Raw genomic sequence first — 24,135 nt, forward strand, 5'->3', positions numbered from 1 at the left:
TTCCCTAGAGGCAACCACTCTGATGAATTCAGTGGGTAGCCTTGCAGTTTATGTTTTTATACTTTTACTACAAAATACAGTATTGTTTTGAGTTTTTAAATCTTCTTAAGTGATGTATCAAATGGATCTAACTTGCTCTTTTCACTCAGCGTTGGCTTTGAGATCAAATCATGTTGATATCCATGCCCAGCTCTATTCTAGGCACTGAGAATAATACAACTGGATAAAATGAACTCCTTTCCTCGGGGAGTTTTCATTCTGGGTTCCCTAAGTTTTTATGATGGACATGAATTATTTTTGTACTCAGAAAAAGAGTTATTTCTTTAAAAAGTAAATTTATCCTCAGTCTTCTATTCCTCAGAAGTAGAATTTTGCCCTCAATTCCCTAAGAAAACAAAATATTTGCATGACATGCTAGTAAGAGAAACAACTTGCTAATTTTAAAAAATGAAATCCAAATTAGTTAATCAAGAAAAAAATTTCTGTCTTCTCTCTCCATAATTTCCCTCTTCCTTAATCATACTTCACCCAAAGCTATTTAAGGTATAAACTGTAATTTTTAAAAAAAATCTATGGCTTCCTGTGGGGACTGATGTCTGTAGAGCCCACACTCCAACTGAGATAGCATTTGAGGATATTTAGATCTTGGTCCAGGAAACTGCAACCATATGACGCGATAGGTTACCCATTTTGGTTCCTTGGGTATATTGTCAAATAGTGAATGTCATAGTCCTTTTTTAAAAAAATAACAAATATAAGTGAAAATTGGATTGGGTTTGTACCTAGCCACCTGGCTTGCATTATTTCTCTCATCTTTATTCCCTATGGAGATCACCTTAAAACGTTAGGACCTTAAACAGCATTCTTAAAAAAGATGCCTCTGGGTTTTATTTTCTTCTTTGACTCTAAAGAGGCTCCACAGAACGCCCAGAAAGAATGGGCCAATCCCTAGCTATCCCTTTGTTTACAATTCCTTCCCTCCTCCCTGCTGTCCATTTCTCTGTCCCTCCTCCCCAGCCACCCAAACTTTGCTTTTGAAGGCATCCTTGACTTCAGAGAAGTTAGACCATGTCAGGGATGTCTCTTCTTCCTCTAAGCAGGCTAATGGAGATAATGGGACTGTGGGAGAGAGGAAACCAAAGAAAGAGAGGAATTCCTGTAGATACTTAAGGGATTATTGACAAGGCTCACCAGACAAATGAAAAAACGAAAGCAGCTGAGGTTGTTCTCCTAGAGCCTTTATGCAATCAAGGAAAGGATGCTGTGGGGTTTGTTGTTGTTATTGTTTGGGAGCGGGGACTAATTTTTTAAATTATCCTCAAGCCACTTATTGTTGACTTTAAATAAATGTTTCAGATAATTAAGACCACACCCAGGAAATGTTGTTAGCATTTGTTCACTGGGCAGAAATCGAACAATGAATGAATACTATTAATAGTTAAGTGAGGAAAAGTCAGTATCAATCATTTCATAAGTGAGACAACCAAGCATTGAAATGCTGCTGTGGTATAAATCAGAAAGAATTTGGCAAGAATCCTTTTTTTTTATCACCAGCCTACATATTTTCAGAGAACTCTTTACAAGCTTCTGTCAATGTTGTCTTCAACCCTGTCTTTTCAGTTCATGTACTAGACATCGAATGCAGGGACGTTAGCACAGGAATATGTCTACCAACCCTTCTCAGAGCAAAATCTGCCTCCATTAACCTTTAGGCTGAAACTCGATGACGTTTGTTCTTACGGGATCCTAACTCCAAAAATTCACTTAAATCTACCAACTCCTTGCCAAAGAATGACTGAATTGGGAGTTTGCAAGATAGAAACATTCCAACTAGGAATTAGCTATCACATTAACTCTAATTCTTCCTCTATGGCTATAACAGTAACAAGATGTTGGTGATACTGGTGAAGACTACATTACCATTCTTCACATAAAAAGCCCCATTCACGAGGCAGAGGGGTTAGCTATTCATCCCAAAGTACAAAAATAGCATAGACATACATATGTAATGAACATTCTCCTGTGTATTTTGTTATTGTTCTTATTACTGTAAACAAGTGTCCGTTATATGGGAAAAAAACATGTTTTTACCTTTCTTCCTTGTGACCTTAGAGCAGAATTAGCTTGGTGTTATGTTGATTCATCTCTTAAGAGGGAAATCCCTTCATTGAAGGAAAATCTCCCTCCAAGAATCCCACACTCAGCTGCTAGATTAAGAGAATTAGCATAGAAAGATGAAAAAAAAAGTATTTTAGTTTCATAGTTATTCAGATACACACACATGGGTGGATCTATTATCACAGAGCAGCAACATTCCATAGATCTATTTTTTTATGAAATACTTTTTTTTCCCTCCTGCCTTTTAAGCTTCCAAACACGCCTCCAGCTTTGTTTTCTACTCCTACAAATGGCATTTACATTATAGTCACTTTTTTGCAAGATATAGAGTGTGATTTTTAAAAGCAAGTGTCAGATGAAGCAAATTTATTATGTATAGATTTTAGTTCTTTTTTGTTTTTTGTTTTTCTGTGTTTTGTGTTGTTTTTTTTTAACAAAAACTCAACTGTGCCAAGATCCCCAGCAAACCTACTACCTAGAGACATGCCCAGTATTTGTCTATACTTCCATAGTTTGCCATCAGCTGCAGATGCCATCTTCCTGGACTGTCTTTGAAGTTCTAGTGCTTTTGCACTTCAAAGAGGTACCAAGACAAAAGTAGGACTGAAGAGTGGGTCTGTTCCCCAAGTCAGAAAATGTTATATATGTTTTGTGAGTCTAAATGGCTTTCTGTTTCATCATCAAAATCTTCTTCCCCGAAGGATTAAAACCAGCTAGGACACAGTAGATTGTGTTAATCATATAGTCTATTAATTAAAGACTTTGTACATGAAATAATTAGCAATGAAGTCTCTGTGCCAACTGATTAGTCTACGCTTTTATTATTGATGTGGCAAAAATAAAGAGCAGGGCCTTTGACAAAATTATTTCAAATCTACTTTCACCTCCCATTCTTGTAACATCCTTAAAAGACTTTTTACCATCATCAAATGGCCCTCTGTTCTCTTGAATTCCATTGGCAAGAGTTGCAAGTTTCTGGGTGAAATAAATCAACACTTCTAAATAAGATTTATATATTTAAAAAATCAATAGCTGAGACTTCACTGCTTAGTATAATTTTCTATATAAAATGACCTGATAACATTTTCAATCTTTTAACAGCTTAAAAAATAAGCAGTGACTGGCACCCAAGCCTGAAAAAAAAAGCCAGCAACAAATCTAATAAAAATAGTGCAGAGAGACCATCAGACATTAAGTAAATACTTTGTTTCTGTTTCCTAGTCCCCTTTTGTTTGGTTACCATGGCAACCTGTTTTTTGTGGGGGTCACTTAGAATGTATAAGAATTTGCTGCAATTAGATGCTTACATCCTATTGGCCAGTAAGATAGAGAGTAGTAAAACTGAAAAAAAAATAAAAAAGAAGGAAAGGCACCGATGAATGTGGACAAAGCCAACACACACTTTGGGACCCAAAGAAAAATTCTGTAAGCCTAATTATATATCAAAGCTATTTTCAAAGTTGCTCTTAATAAGAATTTCCATATCCTCTAGCCTGTGATTTCTCACCTTGTTGACCTACCAAACTACTCCATAGCTATAACACATGTATTGCCCTTGATTTTACTTTTGTTATTCTCTGTTTCATAGATATGTCTTTTCCCTTTATGAGATTGCAAAAGTCCTTCAGGGTAGGGACCACATCTTCTAGATTTGAGGCTGTGTGGTAAAATGCAGAAACCCATGGAAGTGGAATTAGATGTGATGGATCGTGGTCTAGTTCTGAAACCAATTAATTGTACAGCATTTAGCCAAGTCCTTTAACCTCATTGAGCCTCAGTTTCTGAGCCTTTGATGGTGTTATAATTAGATTATTTTATACTATCTACAGTGTTATTTATATCTATTATATATGCCTACTATTTACTTCCTGAAATAAGTTTAATTGATTCCCTATTTTAAAATTCGGTCTCAGGCAGCCCTAAATATATAGAAGATGAAGACAACTGTCTCTGTTCCAAATCTCAAGAGATGGTATCACTTTGTTATAGACTCTCAAACTATAAATTTTAAATCCATAGTTGGGCAGTGTGAAGTTGGCCTACTTCTAAGATGAAAAGAGGAAGTAAGTTACTAGATGTCTATAGGTACACTCACATGGAAAAATAACAGCATGAGTACTTGCTCAAAGACTTGCTTAGCCTGACTAATGAGAAGGCAAAGTAGCATTAATGTTGTATCTCACCTAGATCCAGAGACTGAATTACAGAGAAATTATTTACTTCAAATAGCTTCACGGTTTTTTTTCTAAATATCTACTAAAGTTTAGACCAATCATTACGCACATCAAATGATTTCAAATCTCAGCTTGATTGTTTACAATCCTGAGATGATCTAAATTCTCCTCTACTCACCTTGATCATTCCAGATGCTTTCAGACCTCATTCAGCCAGCTCAAGAAGGTCTTTAACACGTTTAGGCTTTAACACCTCCAGTGGCAAGAAACTCACCATCCCCAAAAGCCATTCATCCTGTATTCAAGCAGCTCTAAGGGTTAGATAATTCGTCCTTATATTAAAACCAAGTCTCTCTTCCCTGTCATTCGATACATTGGGCCCAGGCTAGAATTGCTCTCATGACATTGTTTGGAATTATTTTCCTCTGAGTGCACATCAGTTTTCCAAGTCCTTCTTCAAGAAGCACCCAGAGCTAAACACAATCCTCTGCACTGCCTGACCAACACAGTGTACGATTGGACTATCACCTCCACCGTTACTTCAACAGCATAATTACTGGCATGTGCCTGTTTGGTCTATATGCCGAAGATACAAATATGAATTAGACAACATCTTTGATTTCAGGGAGAGGATGAAGTACAGGAGGAGCCAAGAATGTTAGTAAATGTGTTCAACTAAAGGGCTGAGGGCTAAGGTTGAGAATACATGTGTTTTCAGTGCTCACTGAGGAATGAGAAAGGGCCAGGAAGTTTCATAGAGGAGGTGTTACCAGGTAATCCAAAGAGAAAGAGCATTCTGGGAAGAAGCAATAATGTAAGCAAATCTTTGACATATGATTCAACATGATAAATTCAGGGGACTCCAAAAAATTCACTATAATTGAAACGCAGAGTATGGGGCATGAGAAGGGAATAGCTTAGGATGGAGAACCAGGCAAGGACCAAATGGTGAAGGACTGTGTATGCTCTGCTAAGGCATCTGAACTATGTCCTGTAGTCTAGTGGACTCCAAAATGGGGTGCTTATACCACAGGGAATGCACAAAATTATCTATTGGGGTAAAACATGAAAACATCTACTTGATTTGATTTTTACCCCAAGAATTAGGAAAAGATTAAGCTTTACCAATGTTCAGTTTGAACTGACATCCTCAAAAGTTTCTAATGTCAAACTGTCACATGTCATACACAGCAAGCGTCCTGAAGCAAAAATGGGAATTCCACAATGTGCAGGGCTGGATAGGTGACCATCACCCTGTCATTCTTTTGTAGAGTTTTTACTTAATAGTAATAACTTTGGTTAAAAATACTTGTTCTTGAGATCCAAGATGACAGAGTAGATAAGCACTGTGCTTCCTTCAGTGAACACACTAAAATTACAACTAAATTATAGAACAATCAACCTGGAGAATGATCTGAAGTCTAGCTGAACAGAAGTTTTATAACTGAGCATATAAAGAAGCTACATCAAGATTGATAGGAGGGGTAGAGTCGGTCCCAAACTTCCAGTGGTGGATGAAAATTGGAAGGGATATCTTGGCCACAGAGGTTCCCCTTGGAGGAACAAAGGACCCCAGCCCTGAAATTGTGACTCTGGGAAGAAGAGCCCCAAGAACATCTGGCTGTGAAAAACAGTGGCAATTCTGACCATCCAGGTGGGATGGAAGGCTGCAGGAAACCCAGACGTTCTCTTAAATAGCCCATGCACAGACTGACTTGCTTGCAAGCACTCACCTTGGGCTCCAGCAGAGAGGCAGTGACTTGGAGGGTGTCAAAGGCATACAGGAAGCAGACTGAGATGTATGGCTTCAACCTGAAGGCTGGAGGATTGTCACCCATTTCCCTGTGTGAGGTCCTTCTCCCGTGCAGCCAGCAGGTGGGTACCATCTTCCCTGTGTTAAGCCCGTCCCCAGATAGCCAAATCTGAATCTGACTGGTCTGGTCAGCTCCACTCACACCACCCTGCTGACTCACTGGGACCAAGTCTTACCCAACTCCCCTAATGCCAGAGGCACTTTCTCCAAGAGCTGCCAGCCCTGCCTGAATTGCATTTTTTCTTGGAAAACTACTGGAGTCCATGGGCCCCAGACAGATAGCAACAGGCCTCCATGTGCTCTGAGACTTTTGCTGAGTAGTTCCAGATTCAGCTCTGGCACCAAACCAGAATTTACATTAACCTGATGACAACAACTCTTCCCACTCTAGTGACTCCCTGAGATCCTGCCTCACCCAACTCAGGTACTGCATGAGGCTTTATCAGTGGCTGAACCTTAAGGGAGCTGGCAGGTGGCAGCAGGCCTCAAGGTTTCCTGGTTTTTTGCGGAACTACCCGAGACCCAGTACTGGTGGCAGCTATCCTCGATTCACAGCATGGCCTCTCCCACGTGCTTCCAGGTTTAGCACAGGCAGTGAAAAATCACAGATCACTTTGTAACTCCTAACAGGTAGTTCCCGGCTGGTCACAGGCAATGGATGACCTGGGCCTGCACCAGAACCCCTCCCAAGAGGCTCCAGAACCAACATACTTGGAGGTTGGTTACAGGCTAGAGCAGAGTACCACCCAATTAGCCCCACAAGTGGCACATACAAAGGGTGGTCTCAACAGGCCCTAGAGCCCACTAGGGTGAATCCTACTCAGCAGAGTAAGCCCCTTGCACAGCAGCCAGTAAGCTGTGGATATGGCCAAACTCCACAGCCACTCAGCCTGAGGGTCAATCCAACCCATTGGCATGCCAATAGCAACCAAGGCTCAACTATAACAAGGGCTCACATAACGCACACGAGGGACACCACTGGGACACACAGAGCAGCTGATCAAAGAGACTGTCATGGTACCTACTCCATAAGGCTACCCAGCAAGACTGGGAGACATAGCAGATCTACCTCATACAGAAGAAAACTCCAGAAAAAGAACTAAATGAAATGGAGACAAGAAACTTACCAGATACAGAGTTCAAAACAATGGTTATAAGGATGCTCAAGGAACTTAGTGAGAACTTCAACAGAGAGATAGCAAGCATAAAAAAAAAGACATAGAAATGATGAAAAATAAAAATGAAATAAAGAACCTGTCAGAAGCAAAGAATACAATAACTGAAATGAGGAATGCTAGAAGGAATCACCAGCAGACTAGATGAAGCAGAGGATCAAATCAGTGATTTGGAAGACAAGGTAGCAGAAAACACCCAATTGGAGCAGGCAAAAGGTAAAAGAATCCAAAAAAAATGAGGGTAATTTAAGAGACATCTGGGACGATATCAAGCTCCTTCAGCATATCTATTCCAACTTTATCATATTTACACACTATAGTTGAAGTTTTCTAATTCCATATCCCACTGGAACTAGTTTAGAAGAGCCGCAGACCAAGCCGTTTGCTTGAATGCTTCTGACACACTCCACTAATTTTGCCATATCTGTCTCGTCATCCCAAGGTTTGGCATATAATAAGATGGGAGATTTGGCAACAAGTGTGTGTTTTGTGGCTTTCTTTGACTCATACCGTGCAAGCCATTCTCATTGCTTCTTGGATGCTTTGCCTTTCTACTCATCATCAGATCCAAAGAGATCAATGTCATCAAGGTCTTTACTATCTGTAGCTCCACTTCCTGTGATGTTTTCCAATTAGCAGGGCAATCCTTGCCCAAAGTTTCCTTCACTCCTGGCAGGTTGGCCTTTTCCTTTCGTAAGACTTGATGTGATTATATCAGCGCAGGACATGATATAAGTTGGCAGGTGGTGGGCAGGAGATTGCTTCAAATACGGCCACATCTGCTTGAGATGGCATATACCCTCGATGTAGCTTTTGTCCTCCAGGTAGTTACTGAGTACCTGCAGGCCAGTGGTGTTTTCAGGTCTCCACAACACAGGGCATCGCCTGCTCCGGGAGCTGGGTGGCAGGGAGAAAAAGAGGAGTGCAAGCACTCTGTCCTAAGCACTAAGAGAAAAAGGCCGCAAAAGCCTTTCTTATATAGAGCTGGAGTTTTTCCTCCTCCACACCCAGCCAAAGGTTAAAGGTCAAGTGCATTAATCTCATTCCACAACAGAAAACTCAGGGGCTCTGAATTAAAGGGCCCACAAATTATCTGCGGGAATTTCTTTGTGTTTGGAAATTGAAAAATAACTTTTTTGTGAGCCAATAAAATGAAATGTAATGGACAGTATATTTTCTCATTAGTATTGGTATCTTTTAAAACACTATGTTAAGGAACTACTGCATATAAATACAAACTTTAAGGTGACCTAGGAAGTGGTCCTAGGATAAAGTGACAAAGTTAGCACCATACTAAAATCATTACCAACATCAATATAGGCTAATCTGAGTGCAAAAATGGTGAACCCAGATGAAAATTTCATTGATGGTATTAATTTAATAAAAACAAAAGTCTTTAAAATGGAGTCCATACCTTTATAATATTTTTAAATCACCTTTATGAGGTAAAAAATCATGAAAATCTGAGGTATTACATAGAGATTTGTTATCTCACAGCAAAGAATTTTAAAAGAGCTTTCATATGGAAAAATGAGTTACGTATTTTTCTTTTACAAATAGACAAATGTCCAAAATTTGCTTATTTGCTTATCTTTTCTATAATGAGAATAGATTGCCATTAGCTAACTATCTAGCAAATTTTTAAAAAATAAATGAACAGCAAAGTCACTAGTTATTTTACGGCTACTGACAAACTGATTCCAAAGTTTTTGTGGAAAGGCAAAGGATGCAGAATAACCAACACAATATTAAAAGAGAAAAACAAAGTTGGAGAACTGATGATACCTGACTTTAAGACTTACTATAAAGCTATAGTAATCAAGACAGTGTGGTATTGGCAAAAGAATAAACAGACCAATGAATAGAATAGAGAACCCCAAAAGAGACCTCCATATACTCATATATAGTCAACTGATCTTTGACCAAGGAGTATAGGTAACACAATAGGGTAAAGATAGTCTTTTCAAAAATGGTGCTGGAACTGGACATCTACATGCAAAAAAATTAATCTAGACACAGACCCTTTCTCAAAAATTAACTCAAAATGGATCATAGACCTAAATGTAAAATGCAAAACTGTAAAATTCCTAGTAATATCTCATGGTGATACCTTGACAGCACCAAAGACAGAATCCATGAAAACAAAAAATTGATAAATTGATCTTTGTTAAAATTTGAAACTTCTGCTTTGCAAAAGACAATATCAAGAGAATTAGAAAACAAGTGACAGACTGGAGAAAATATTTGCAAAAGACACCATCTAATACAGGACCATTATCCAAAATATACAAAGAACTCTTAAAACTCAACAAGAAGAAAATAACTTAATGGAAAAACAGGCAAAACATCTGAACATACACCTCTCCAAGGAAGACATACACATGGCAAACTAGCATTTAAAAAGATGCTCTCTATAGCATGTCATCAGAGAAATGCAAATTAAAACAAAAATGAGATATCAGTACATACTTACTAGAATGGCCAAAATCTGTAACACTGACAACACCATATGCTGGCAAGAATGTAGAGTAACAAGAACTCTTATTTATTGCTGGTGAGACTACAAAGTGGTACAGTCACTTTGGAAGACAGTTTGGTGGTTTCTTACAAAACTAAACATAATTTTACCATCAGATCCAGCAATCACAATCCTTGGTATTTAATCAAAGAAGTTGGAAACTTATGTCCATACAAAAATCTGCACAGGAATATTTATATCAGCTTTATTCATAATTGTCCAAACTTGGAAACAACTAAGATATCCTTCAGTAGATGAATGGATAAATAAACTGTGGTACACCCAGACAATGGAATATTATTAGCACTAAAAAAGAAATGAGCTACCAAGCCATGAAAAGACATGGAGTAAATGCATATTACTAAGTGAAAGATGCCAATCTGAAAAGGCTACATATTGTATGGCTTCAACTATATGATATTCTACAAAAAACAAACTATGGAGTCAGTAAAGATTTCAACGTTAGCCAAGGAAGGGGGTTGAGGGACAGATGAATAGGCAGACCAAAGAGGATTTTTAGGGCAGTGAAAATATTCCGTATGATATTATAATGACATATATATATTATTATACATTTGTCTAAACCCATAGAACGTATAACACCAAAAGTGAATCCAAAGGTAAACTATGGACTTTGGGTGAATATGATGTGTAGATGTAGGTTCATCTTTGGTAAAAAAGCTTACTATTCTGGTGAGTGATGTTGATAATAGAGGAGGTATGAGGAAGGGGGAGTATAGGGGGAATCTTGGTACTTTCCTCTCAATTTTGTTGCAAACCTAAAACTGCTCTTAGAAAATTGTGTTCAATAAACAACAAACAAACAGAATTAGTCTATCTTTTCAGAAAATATTTTAAAGCTTAACAATGAATGAGAAAGCAATTCTTTTCCAAAAAAGCATGTATGGACAGAGCGTATTTGAATGGCTATATTTCCATTATTATGAGATGTCATTACCAAAAACAATGTGAAAGTGTTATCTTCATATCTGCACACCTAAAAGCACAAAAATTAAAATATCTAACTTGTTCTAAAATTTTGTAAATAAATGGTTTCAGTGTGGATTTCTTGTTGAATATTGAAATAGAATGCTATTTAATTAGTTCATAAAAACAATTGACTTGAAATTATGGAAGATGGAAATGCATTATCAAATTTCAGAAAAAAAGATTTGAATAACTGATGGATGAGACTGAAAAATAAATATTGTGTTTTAGCTATAGCCAATGATGTGCTTTTTCTGTTTTTAAGGTATGCTGTGTTTAGCCACTGCAGCAATCAAAAGCAAGGATCAATATAAACTAAACTCCAATGTGCTGTACAACTGAAGCTGAAGTATAATAATATTGTATGTCAACTATAAGAAAAAAATGCATATATATATATATATATATATATATATATATATATACACACACACATATATATGTGTGTATATATATATTCACAGGTGGAGTATAGCATAAGGAAGATAGTCAATGGTATTGTAACAGTTATATAAGATGTCAGAGGGGTAGTAGCTTGGGGGAGGGGGATTATCACTTTGTGAGGGGTGTAAATGTCTAACTATTATGTCACTTTGCACACCTGAAACTATAATATATATTATATAATATACATTATATATGTATTATATATATACATATATAGTCATGGAATGTAAAGTACAGCATAGGGAATATAGTCAATGGTAATATAATAACTATGTACGGTGTCAGATGGGTAGTAGACTTATTGGGGTTATCACTTTGTGAGGTATGTAGATGTCTATTCACTATGTTATTTTGTATACCTGAAACTAATAAAAAATAAGTAAAAAATAAAATTAAAGTAAAAATAAATAAACTGAACTTTGAATCACTAGAGCAAAACAATGCTAAGCCAAGACTTTTAAAAATAATGAAGCATATTTAAACATATGGCAAAAATAGGTTAGCTATTTGTATTTGTTCTATGATATTTTGAATAAATTTTTATTGTATCTCATCCTTTTAAAATTTCTGTTTTGTGTATATTTTATCATGTGCAAAATAAATACATATTCATTTATGTTATATATTTAGTTATATGTATTTATATTGGCTATGCATGCAAATATTCTTATGGATAGGGCACATAGACAGTGGGAAGACTGAAAGAAAACTTATTGAAGGGTTTAGAGCTGGGAAGTAGCATGCTCAGATTTGTGTTTTCACATGCACGCTCTAGAAATAGTATAGATAGCCACGAAAGTTTGGAGACAAACAAGTTAGGAAAATTTGACAGTGGGGTAGAGATAAGTAGGCCTAAATCAACACAATAGCAGTGAAGAGAGATGAATAGTGACTAAAGTGAATAGAACTTGAAAAACCAACTGTATGTGAGGGTCAGTGAAAGATCTGAAATAAGGATAACCTGACACCTGGTTTGGAGTATAAGTAACTGGAGTCTAAGTAATTGGTAGTGCTGTACTCACCAACTCAGGAACTTCCCTACAGGAACTAGCAGGAGACCAGCAGACCAGTAGGAGAAAAAGCTAAGACACCTGCTAAATCTGAGATAAGTACTATGAGAGATAAATATTGACGTCAGAAGGCTGGGCTTACAAATACAGAGTTGAGAGTTGTCAGTTTATATGATTATACTTCATTAATGCAGCTTAAAAATAGATTACTTTTCTTTATGGGGGAGAAAAGAGGATCAGTTATATCATCCTGTTAATTCATAGTGAATTTAAAACTAAACTCAAAGCTTTTTCACATGGGGTATTACTGTTAAGGCAGTTCTCTTTATACTGTGCTTTTGCCATTGGCTTTTTGGACCTTGGAACAAGACTTTCCCCTCGTGTTTATTTCATTTTAACTTGCTCAACTGAACCCGTCAATCAGTTTATCGAGCTATCCTTGGATGGTGATCACTATCAAGTACATCAGACGTAGCTTCCACCTCCATCACTTGCTAACTTCTGTTAATTGAAAATTTGGTGCTTTTTTTTTGCCCCTCCTGGCTTTCAGGTACCCATTATTGAATCATTGGTTCTTGGTACCCTATCATCATCAGTATCTGCATGGCCACTGTTTTATTTTATTTTTACTTTTTGTGTTGTTCTACCATATACGACATTTCCAATCCCATTTCTTCTCCTTATGGCTTCCCCCACCATACTGGAACTGCATTGAAAAGGTAAAAAAAAAAAAAAAAAAAAATTGAGGACTCTACAATGTTAACTTTCCCGTCTATGAAAATGGCATATCTCTCCATTTATTCTCATTCATTTGTTGAATATTTCTTCAGTGCTTACCATGTTTCAAACTCTTCTCTAAAAGCTGTGATCATATTAGACAAAAGTTTTTTTGTGTCTTTTAGTAGAATTTTAATATTTTTCTATAAGTATTTTCTATATTTTGTTAGGTCACTTTCCATAAACTTCAAGTTTTGTTGCTATAATAAAAGGCATAAGATTTTCCATTATATCTTTTTAATTAGTTAGTGCAAGTATAGAACAATTCTGTTGAAATTTTTGCCATTGTAATTACTGGACTTCTATCTAGCAAACTTACTGAATTTTTTCATTAGTTTTAATAGTCTAAGTTTTCTGTCTTATGTTTTCTGTCTTAAGTTGTCTTAAGTTTTCTGTCTCTTCCCATCCAGTCCTTACATTTCTTTTATATCTTTTTCTTGCCTTACTGCATTGTCCAGAGACAATTACTTGTGCAAGAATTCCCAAACCACCCTCTTAATAATTTAGTCTAACTTGATAACGATACCACTAATCAGTAGCTTGCAAACTAACTTCTCTCTTTCTCTTTTTTTCTTTCTCTTTTTCCATTTTGGAAAAAAATTTTCTAGAATCTCTCATTCTCCCCAATATCATTTTTTAAAATCTCAGTCCAAATATTTTCAGAATTTTCTAAATAAGATTGTGCACACATTCCGAGGCCATTTTATTTACTAAATGCCGTGTTTCAAGATGTCTTATAGAGAGATTTAGTTTAAGTCCTACATGATGGTGGAGAAAAGAAATCAATGAGATTTTATTTGAACGTCAAGACTTCATCTAATAGCATCTGTAAATATAGGTTAAATATATTTCTTTCATTTCTAATACAGATTTATTCCCATCACACTATCATCTTTAGAGTTGGCCCCTGAAATAATAAAAAGTGGGAAAGAATGGAATGAATCATAAAGGCTATAGAGGTAACAACAGATGTTAATCAGACACCAAATGATATAAAAGGATGAAGAATTCTGAAGCTCGGGTTCATTTAGTATGTCATGGTTAGTTCAAAGTAAAATCGGGAGTTAGTGCCTAATTTGTACCTGTTATATGAAGAAACATATACCTTAACTTCTCAATATGATCATTTTGTTATTTATCAAAAGTACTAAATTCCTGTTTAGTTGAAAACATTTCTAGAACAAACCCATGTGATCATTTCATGAACATTATGTATTTGTTTATGAATCAATTATTGTAAATTACTTGTATGTACTTCTTTTCATTATGCAAAGTCTTTGTATCATTACACTTTTTGTTTTGCTTGGATGTATTTTAGTATCTAGTTAGTTAGTCATACTAACACTAAAACAAATATTTGGCACATGTTTGGAGTGGACTATAACTCGGAATCAAATTTAAATGGTTTATAGTGAAACCAGGAAAATTTTTGCAACACTAGACACATAAAAATATATTTACTCAGCTAATACATGTTAATATTCATTGCTTGAGTAAGAAATTTACTAAGAAACATAAACACGTATACATATATAAATATTTGAGCAGGGTTCGAGGTGACAATTACAAAAAAGCTGCCATATTAATAGGAATCAATGAACTAACTAGTTTATTTCTCTCTCTACTTTTTGCTGAAGAGAATAGTGAGAGGAAAAATGACAAAATGGAGTAGGGGAGAGAGAAATACATAAACTACACTTAAAAATCTGTTGTCCAAGATCGTATTTCCTTTTTTTTTAAGTTATGATATTGTACGCTTTTCTCCTTCACGAGTTTTATTCACTTACTTCCTATGATAAAGTTTATTCATCCTCCTCAACTGCCACTTCCATACTCACTCAAAAATAATAATAATTACATCAAGAAAATAGCAAGTGATATGATCTATTTTACTGTTTTTATCCTGAGATGTATAAACTATTAGTGTAAGGGTTTTTTTCCTGCTGGATTGAATTTAATTACTAAATTGGATCATTCAATTTTCCTATGAAAAACCACAATGTGACCCTAAGGAGAAAAAGAACTCATATTAAGAAAAGAAGAGAGCAACAGACATATAGTTATAAAGGTAGAGCTGGCTAAAAGCATTAAAAGCAGAAATATTTACAGTTCACTCTTCTTCAGCTTTTTCTAGAGCAAAAAACCAAACAGGGCTGTGTCTTATGTTGCTTTCTTTCACTTTACAGATGCTGAAAAGTTTAATTTCAAGTTTCTATCTCCTAGAAGTGGGGTGAAAAAAAAGCTGGTTATTATTCCTAAACCCATTGAAATTGCATTTGTAGCATCAAAATGGATTTTTTTAAAGCAGGATGTTGGATTGACAGTAAAGCAGCTGCTCTGCAACAAACGAAAGCAAAAATTAATAAGAGACCTAGCAAAAGAAAGACTATTGGTTTTGCACACCCAGAGCAAATTGGCTGGATTTAGAAGAGCACACTTTGATCTTTTCCAGACTAATTACTGCTCTGTGGTTTGACTGTTTTGTGCATTAGTTGCCCTTCATACAAAACCGAAACTGCTATGGTACACAGCTGTAATACAAATGAAAATTTGACATTCAGTAAACAAAGCATGGCAAGGGTCATTCTTTCAGCACAATCAATGCATAATACAATTTTAGAATGCCTTTTGTATACAAAAAATGACACAATTTAAGGCAGTTTTGAACTCAGAGTAGGCAGTCAAGGCTGTTTGTAAAGGATAGAGAAATTGCTCCCAACTCTGATCTATAAATATAAATTGAAAACAGTTTATTTCAACACTGTAGAAATGCTGAGGAATTTACATATTTACATAAATAAATGTGCCCGTTTTTTAGAAGATGGTTTTTCATTTGCCTATAAGGTTAACTGGGAGCAGATTTCTTAAGTAGCTGTTTGCAGTAACAGTAATGGTTTTTATTCACCAGTATGATTCTAGATTTGCTTCTGTGAAAGAATTCAGATTATTTTATACGTAGACTATATTAAAGTGTTTAGTGCTATATTTATTTTTCAGAAAATATAATGAATTAAATAATAGTTCAACAACTACCAACTAAAGAATAACTAAATGTTGTATTATTTATAGATCACCATAATTATTAAAGCATAAATCTCTTTCGGCATAAGAAATGTATTTAACTTATAAATGAGTTATCCTTCAAAAGGGCATCCTTTTAAATAGTTTGTGTTTTTAACATGGTTTTGACAATTTCTCTAACAAGCTGTACCATTAAGTTATCATCATATGACTGAAAATGGTTCAAGTATAATATATTGAAAGGCTTTTATCTGATAATACTTGACCCAGTTTGTATTTAAACCAACTTCACCTTTAAAGTTGTACAAACTTTACCCAGTTTTTTTCAAACCCACATTTATGCATCTTCAAATATACCTACATTTAAAAGTCAAAGGACTTACAATAATTTCAGTATTTAATGCTGAAATACTTCAAATATAGAGAAATATTTGATTAAAGAAGTGATCTATCAAAAACATTTCTAGCTAGACTAGACAAAAAACATCATCTTTTTATGCCTTATTTCTATCTCAAACTTTTGAAAAGAGGTGGTTTAGAGAATACTGATGATATCGTTCATTAATTAACTATTCATTCAAAACTGAAAAAAAAAATTTATACAGGATTGATTGATAGCCAACAGCCATAACCAAGACAGTACACCATGGGTATTAATGGTTGGAAATATTGAACTCTTCTATTCAACAATTTAAGAATACCACACATAAGATGTTTAGCATATTTTCTCAGTCATTATTTCTTTAATTGCTATATGAATTATATAAATTTTATGACCTACAGTTCCTCCCCTTTTTGTTTTCAAAACTTAGCTGGATACATCCTTCATATACAGTCAAAGCTGTCTTCTAAATGCCTGTTTCTGTCTGGCTCATTTCCTTACCTAATACAACAGCTCTCCTGGGGTGGGGGTGGGGTGGAGGAAGAGTAGTTACCTATTCACAGCAAGGGACTTGAGAGTTCAGCATAATAGATTTTAACAATATGTTGAGAAGAAGCCCAGAGCTACAGTACTAAGCACTATGTAGAAAGGTAGATAAATACATAGAGATAAAACCATAGACTTCAGCCAAGTGGATTGAAGAATAACAGAACCTATAATGCTTTCTACTTCAGCAACAATCAAACCCAACCTCTGCAAATTAATCAGCCTGCAAAACACCAAGAATGGAGAAAAGAGGATATTGATTTCTGGAGAAGTCACCTATATTTTATTTTCCCATTAAAAATAATCACAGAATGCTATTCTAAAATATAAAGACTTTTCCCCATGCAGTAGTTCCTTTTTGCTAATACTGCTAACATTATCTCAGAATGACTGCAGAAAACACTTTTGGTTTAATTTGGGGGAGAAAATTATTAAATAAACCCTTAAAGCATTATTTGCCATGCATTTTTTTTCCCTCAAGGGTGTTAAGAGTCTTGGGATTACAGTAATTTACTGATGACTCCATTCAATGTGCTTTCTTCCCTATGACCATTAATTATTAAATGCCTCTTTGCATTTACTTTTGTCCTAAGTCATGCCTTCAGATTTGAAAACTATCTCCAAAGGAAGAAGAAAGTAAGAAATACTTTTCCTTTTTCCTTTTTAAAATCAGTTTTCCTGTTAAACACCCAAATCAAAGGCCTCTTCTAACTTCCCTTATTCAAAAGTGAAAAATATGTTCATTGAGGTAGAACTTTTTACAACAAAAATTATAATTTTGAAAACAAAAATTAGATTTTATTTAGCAATGGAAGCTGTTTTCCATAATGTTTCCTGAATTATCCTGTAAAGTAATAAAGAATTCTTTCATGTGCTGTACAATCAATTATAGCCTTGTGATTGAAAGACTTTTTTAATCCCCCCCAAATGGTTAATGTTCCAAGTTTGTGCTTTGGGAGTTATTACAGTCACAAATTCTGTTTTAAATTAAACACCTAATTAAAAGGAAGCCATTCATAAATAGCAATGTGCATAAATCGGAACGGAATAATAGGGGCTCCACATATGTCCCCTTTTCCCACAAGGCTCTTAGAACAACTTTTCATCCCCAGGAAAAAACCTGAAATTTGTCTAGTAGCTCAACTGCAACCCCAGCATCTTTGCTGAGTATGCAAATTGGCTACCACTATCACAAGCATGTTTGGCTGTGAGAGAATGGCAGCAACTGTTATCTGCCTCTAGAAATACCCCCTAAGCAGAGTGTTCTCATAGGTCATTCTGAGACTATTACCAGTATTACCCTGTTTCCTTCAGGCAAGAACCTAAGTTCTAGACCAAGAGAAAGAAATTCTCAGCCCTTGGGTAAAATGTGAGTGCTTTCAGGAAATCTCGTAAAAATAAATTACTCAACAAACAATGGGTCTTTTAACTGCTCCCCAAACTCTGTTTCATCCTCTTGAGGTTGGAGGTTACAGGATACTTTTAAAAATGGGTTTGACACTTGCTGATCACTGAAAAGATTCAAGGCATAAATGCAAAGACTGGATGGCAGAGCCACTACCAAAGGCATCACACCACCACTGTTTCAATGCCTCCTGTTTATTTCTGTGCATTCAAATGCTTACAAACAAGTTTTTTAAATTTCAGGATTCATCAAGAGCCAGAACAGAAGATACCACGTTCTGAGCATTCCATCATCAAGCAAAGGTTGGTTATAGAGAGCTGACCGGTTATTTTACATTTCTTTTTCCCATCTGTAGAGTGGTTATAAACATTAGCTTTGTGGGATAAAGCCTGATGAGGATGAATGAATAAAATTGTGTCTTTAAATGGTTTGAAGTCAGGTACAATTTGTGTAAAAAATTGGTACCTTTAACACATGGTGATCTTCCATCAAAGCAAAGGGAATGTAATCTGCTGCTTTTTTATCTGACAAATCCAGTAACAATCATGCTTATTAAATACTTGCATATAGTTCAGTGATAAAAGTTGTGCTGTCATCCAGGAGCTAATTATCTCAAATGAGAGACTGTATGTGAAAGTACTTTGTAAAGTGTAAAATATAAAGTACTACACTTGTAATAACAATAGCAATAGGTATTAAGTGCTTACCCTGTACCAGGCAGCATGTTCTACAAGGGTTTATTTAAACCTCACAGCAACCTTGGGAGATAAATGCTATTATCACCATTTTATAGTCTGAGACTGAGAGACACTACGACACTTGCTTGTTCCACACAGCAAAAACAGTAACCAAGGAAGAAGCCAAGGTCTATCTGACTTCCAAACCCAAGTACATCATAAACGCTATACTGTGGAAGGGATGGCTTTGGCGATGATGTTGACCTTTACCCAACATTAGAATATGGTGGTTTTGTCATGACAAACAATTTATACCTCTGAAAATGCACATGTTGTTATGAATTAGAAAGTTGAAACAGGGCATGTTCTGTTCATAAAAGGCTTTTTCTAAATTGCTCTTCTTGTGCAGTATTTAATAAGAAAGTAAATAGTATAATACTCTGAAATATAAATTGCAGTGAATAAGTATTTGGAATTGATTTTTTTCTTGTAAAATGTTTCAAAAGTTACAAGTACCCTTAAATGGTTAGGACAGCTTTTCATCTATTTAACTTCTAGAAGAAATCATAATACTTTGTTTCACCATCTATTATGACTCTTTTTTGTCAGTTTTTCTTCAGAAGAAATTGTTTAAGTTCTTATTTTGTTGTTCATATGAGTACAATAAGTGTTATATACACAAACCAATCACTAATTATTACTTTTAACTTTTAAATATTTGGTAGATATTTAAATATTTGGTATTAACTTCTATGACATCAGAAAATATTGGTGTCATTGCCATTATAATTAAATGCTATTACATATGCAAATAAATACATAATTGCCAATTCTACATATGAATTTTTTAATCTGGAAACTTTCTAGTATGAAAATAACAGATCCATAAACAAAACAGTATTTTATTAAATCATTTTAGAGTTTATAACAATCATAATTTTAAAATACTCGTCTTAATGGTAGCAATAAGTTCTATTTCCACTTTACAAAGAGAAAAACTGTGACCAAAAAAGTCATAATTACAGAGTATTTTAATTTCTTCTAAAAATTAAACAGATGAAAAACTGTCCCAACCATTTAAAGATGATTCTAACTTTTAAACCATTTTACAAGAAAAAAAATCAATTCCAAATATGTATTCACCACAACTGGAAAATGGCAGATGAAAGAAAAAAGAACCAAAAGTTCAATTACATTAATATAAGTCCTGCTAGAATAATAAACTGATAATGGGGATTTCATGACGATGCAGGGGAAACATTTTCTAATATAATGTTTTTCTCATTCTACCATCATAGTTCTATGAAAAGTTTGGGAAAAGATTAAGAGCTATGTTTTCAAGAAACTTGGTGTGAACTTTGCTAACAATAATCCAAATAAGTTTTTAGATTACTCTTTCAAGAAATTGCAGTATTTCATGCAAAATGGTATCCACTTTACCACTAAGGTCATTTTTTACTCACTACAAAATGAAAATCTATATTCTGTTCTTCTTGCATGTCTCTTTAAAACCTCAAACCAGAGGAATGTCACAATTTGGACGGTTTTCTTTTTTAATCTTCACTCTTCTATTCTGTTTCTAAGAGGATACTTAGTTTCAACTAGATTGCAATTTCATTTGAAAAGAATTGAACAGGTTTTGTAGGATGAGTTAAACATAACCCACTAAGATTATTTTGGGCAGCTACCTTTAAAGATGCAAGGTAAAAAAATGGTACATCTAGATTTAATAGAGATAATATTTGATTATTTGAGATAGAAAAGATGTAATTATGATATTGGCAAGAAAGATATGTAAGATGTGCTTTTCCATGTTACTTAAAATTAGAGTATGAAACTCAAGGCATATGGTAAAAATTATTACATCATTTCTATGAAAAAAGGGGAAAGCATTGGACTCCTACTTTTATTTTTAATAAAATATTTAATATTAATATGTAATAAGTATTTTGTTAATTAATGTTAATTACATATTGTTAAATGATGATTTATTAATAAACATTAATTTGTTGATTTATATAATATTAATTTATAGATGTTAATTATTAATGATGCATTGGCATTGATATTAAATGAATATTAATGATAAATGTTGATTTGCTAAATATTTAATGAATATTTTAATATTTAATTTTACAACATTAAAATCTTTAATATTGTAGTCTAATAACTTCATTTTTCAACAGTGATGAAAATAATGAAAAGTACAACTTCCTCATATACACTGTCTATAATTTATAGTAACAAAAATACACATTGGGAGTATAATTCTATATGGGGAAACTTAGAAATAAGGATTTCCGGTATATTTTAAATATACATTTATTGGCAAATATTTAGTAGGTGCCTTCAATGTTCCAGGTATTGGGCGGGTATCTATGATACAATGATGAAAAAGGACATAGTCCTTCCCCTCCAAATGTTCAGCCTAAAAGAAGACAAATACATATATTTTTTCAATTACAGAGAATTTAATGGAATTTCTACCTCCATGACCAGAGGATGAGACTGGCAGCAACCTAAGGCTCCAAATCCTGGGGGCCGAGTAGGGGCTCTGCTCCAAGGGAATGGGTGATGTGCCCATCTTGGTCCCAGGGCCCAGAGCCCAGCCCACAGTAGTTTGAGGGTTTGGGGCTTGCAACTGGCTGGTTCGCTGGCTGGCTGGCTGGGGCCCAGGGCTGAGGATGGGACATCCCCCTCACTGGTCACTGAGGCTCCCAGAAGGACTGTCCATATTCATGGCTGTGTTACAGATGGGGAATCTGAGGCCCGGGAGTGGGCTTGGAAGGGGCAGTCCAGTCAGATGCCCAGGAGTCAGGGTGAGGCTAGGACTTGGCCCAGGACCATGGCCTGCTGTGGGAGCCCATTCGCCTTCCCGCCCCAGCCGGTGGTCAGCTGGAAGTCAGTCTTTTCCTGTCTGGCATCCATTCAGCTCAATCTGCAATGCCCACGGCCATTCAGCCTGGGGGCTTCCAGGGACCTGGCATCCGGTATTTCAGGGAGGAGAGGTACATGTCCCAGCCCAGCGTCAGGCCATTTATGTAGGTGACTCAGAACTGGGGTAGCACAAAGAGGAAGTTCATCAGCTGCGCAGAGGGCCACACGCACCAGTCAGCCTTGTACAACTTCCCGAACTTGTCCCGCAGCCCCTGATAGCTCTCGCACAGAGTCGGGTCTTCTAGGCAGCCAAGACTCAAGAAGTACCAGATGCCCAGCACAGGAGATGCCACCAGCTGGCTCTTCGAGGACCTTCCTGGGTACATTTGGGAAGCCACGCAGGCCGGACACTGGAAGTCCAGGCAGAGGTCGCAGTAGTGCAGAAGTGGCCCATGATGCAGCTCATTGCAAACATGCTCTCTGAGAGCCACAGGTGGAACTTCTGGCCCTGGCAGGCACTGATCTCCCACCAGGGCGCGCACAGCCCCCAGCCCCCAGGACCAGCCTGCAGTCCAGTGTGTTGGTGACCAGCAGCGCACGGCTTTCAACAGGGGCTGCCCCACCCGCCGCCCACAGGCCACCAGCACCATAGCCTCCAGTAAAGAAGACAAATATTTAAGAACTGCAATAAAACAAGAGAAGTGCTATAAATAGTAATGATAATAGCTAATTCTTTTTTGAGCACGTGTAGTGTGCCAGCACCGTATATATTTATTCAAGTAATCCTCACAGCAATCTATGAGATAGATACTAAAAAGATAAAGAGGTATATTTAAGATCTGTCTTCTAACAGATCTTAAATACACCTCACTCTGTCTGGGGAGGTCAGACATTTGAGCCAAGTCCTATAGGGTGTACATGTGGACAAGAGGGAGTGATGCATCAGCCGGTATAACATAAATTATGCCACAGGAACCTCAAATCCCCAAATCTTGATGGCTTATAATAACACAGATTTATAGTTCCTCACAAAACCTGACTTGATTTGGGGACTCTTCATGTGTCCTCACTCTGAGACCCAGACTGACAGAGCTTCCATCGTCTGAAGCATCATCAGTTGCTATAGCAAAAAAAGGGGGATGTGGTAAATCACACATTGGCTCTTCAAGTCTCTACCTATAAGTCCCATGTCATTTCTGCTCTGTTTTCATTTGCCAAAACAAATCACATGGTCACACCTCATTTTAATGGGGAAGTGAAGTGCCATCCTCTAGTATACTGTCACGCAGGTCTCTGGTCCCGCTCCCCGCACAAGAACGCAGGATATGGTGAGGCCAAAAAGGAACACCCACGGAGCCATAGATAGGGGAGTCATACCACTATATTCTCGCTGGCAGCTGGTGGAGACACAGGAATTAGGCTCCACACAGTGCGCAACCCGCCCACTGCTTCTTCACCAACCAACCAACAACCCCCTAGCCTAGTCACAGCAGTTGTATTAGTGGCTAATGTCTAACTGGTTACAGCTGATGGCCATCTACTCCCCGAACCAGCACCTTTCCACGTAAGGTCGAGAGCCTGGAAACTGCTGTCCTGGCTCTGTCCCCACATATACCTAGAAGTAAGAGAACAGGAACACTGGGGAATAAAATTAATATCTGTCAAGGGGTAGAGAAGATAAATAAATCATGAAGACTTTTAACACATTAGAAACTTTAGACTTCATCATTTAGAACACAGGAAGTTATTCAGGATTTTAAGTAGGAGAAATACTATCAAAAATTTCATTTAGAAAGACCATGTTAGCTGAAGCAAGAAAAAAAACGTTAGAAGGAAGAGCGTAAAGATAAGGGGATTGTACGAGTTTCCTATTGCTGGGTAAACAAGTTACCACAGACTTAACAGCTTAAAACAACACGTTTATTACCTAACAGTTTCTGTGGGTCAGAAATCTGGGCACAGCTTAGCTGAGTTCTCTGCGTCCAAGACTCACCAAGTTGCAATGCAAGTGTCAGCTGGGTCATCAGAGACTCAAATGGGAGAGATACACTTCCAAGCTCCCTCATATTGTTGGCAGAATTCACTTTCTTGCCACTGTAAGACTGAGGGTTTTAGTTTCTTGTTTTAGTTTAGGCCACCCTCAGCTCCTAAAAAGTCACTCATAGTTCTTTGCCACATGGGCTCCTCCAACATGGCCACTGACTTTGT

At 36.4% G+C, this 24,135-nt stretch overlaps 2 pseudogenes; both read right to left on the reverse strand.

Annotated features, from left to right (window-relative positions):
- Positions 1-7,526: 7,526 nt before the first annotated feature.
- On the reverse strand, positions 7,527-21,634 carry LOC109457481 (elongation factor 1-beta pseudogene; annotated as a pseudogene).
- LOC109457484 (mpv17-like protein 2 pseudogene) overlaps positions 21,419-24,135 on the reverse strand; it is a 33,729-nt pseudogene continuing 31,012 nt past the window's right edge.

This window comes from Rhinolophus sinicus, chromosome 3, assembly GCF_057876585.1.
Source record: "Rhinolophus sinicus isolate RSI-liver-muscle chromosome 3, RSI-T2T, whole genome shotgun sequence".
Lineage (NCBI taxonomy): Eukaryota > Metazoa > Chordata > Mammalia > Chiroptera > Rhinolophidae > Rhinolophus > Rhinolophus sinicus.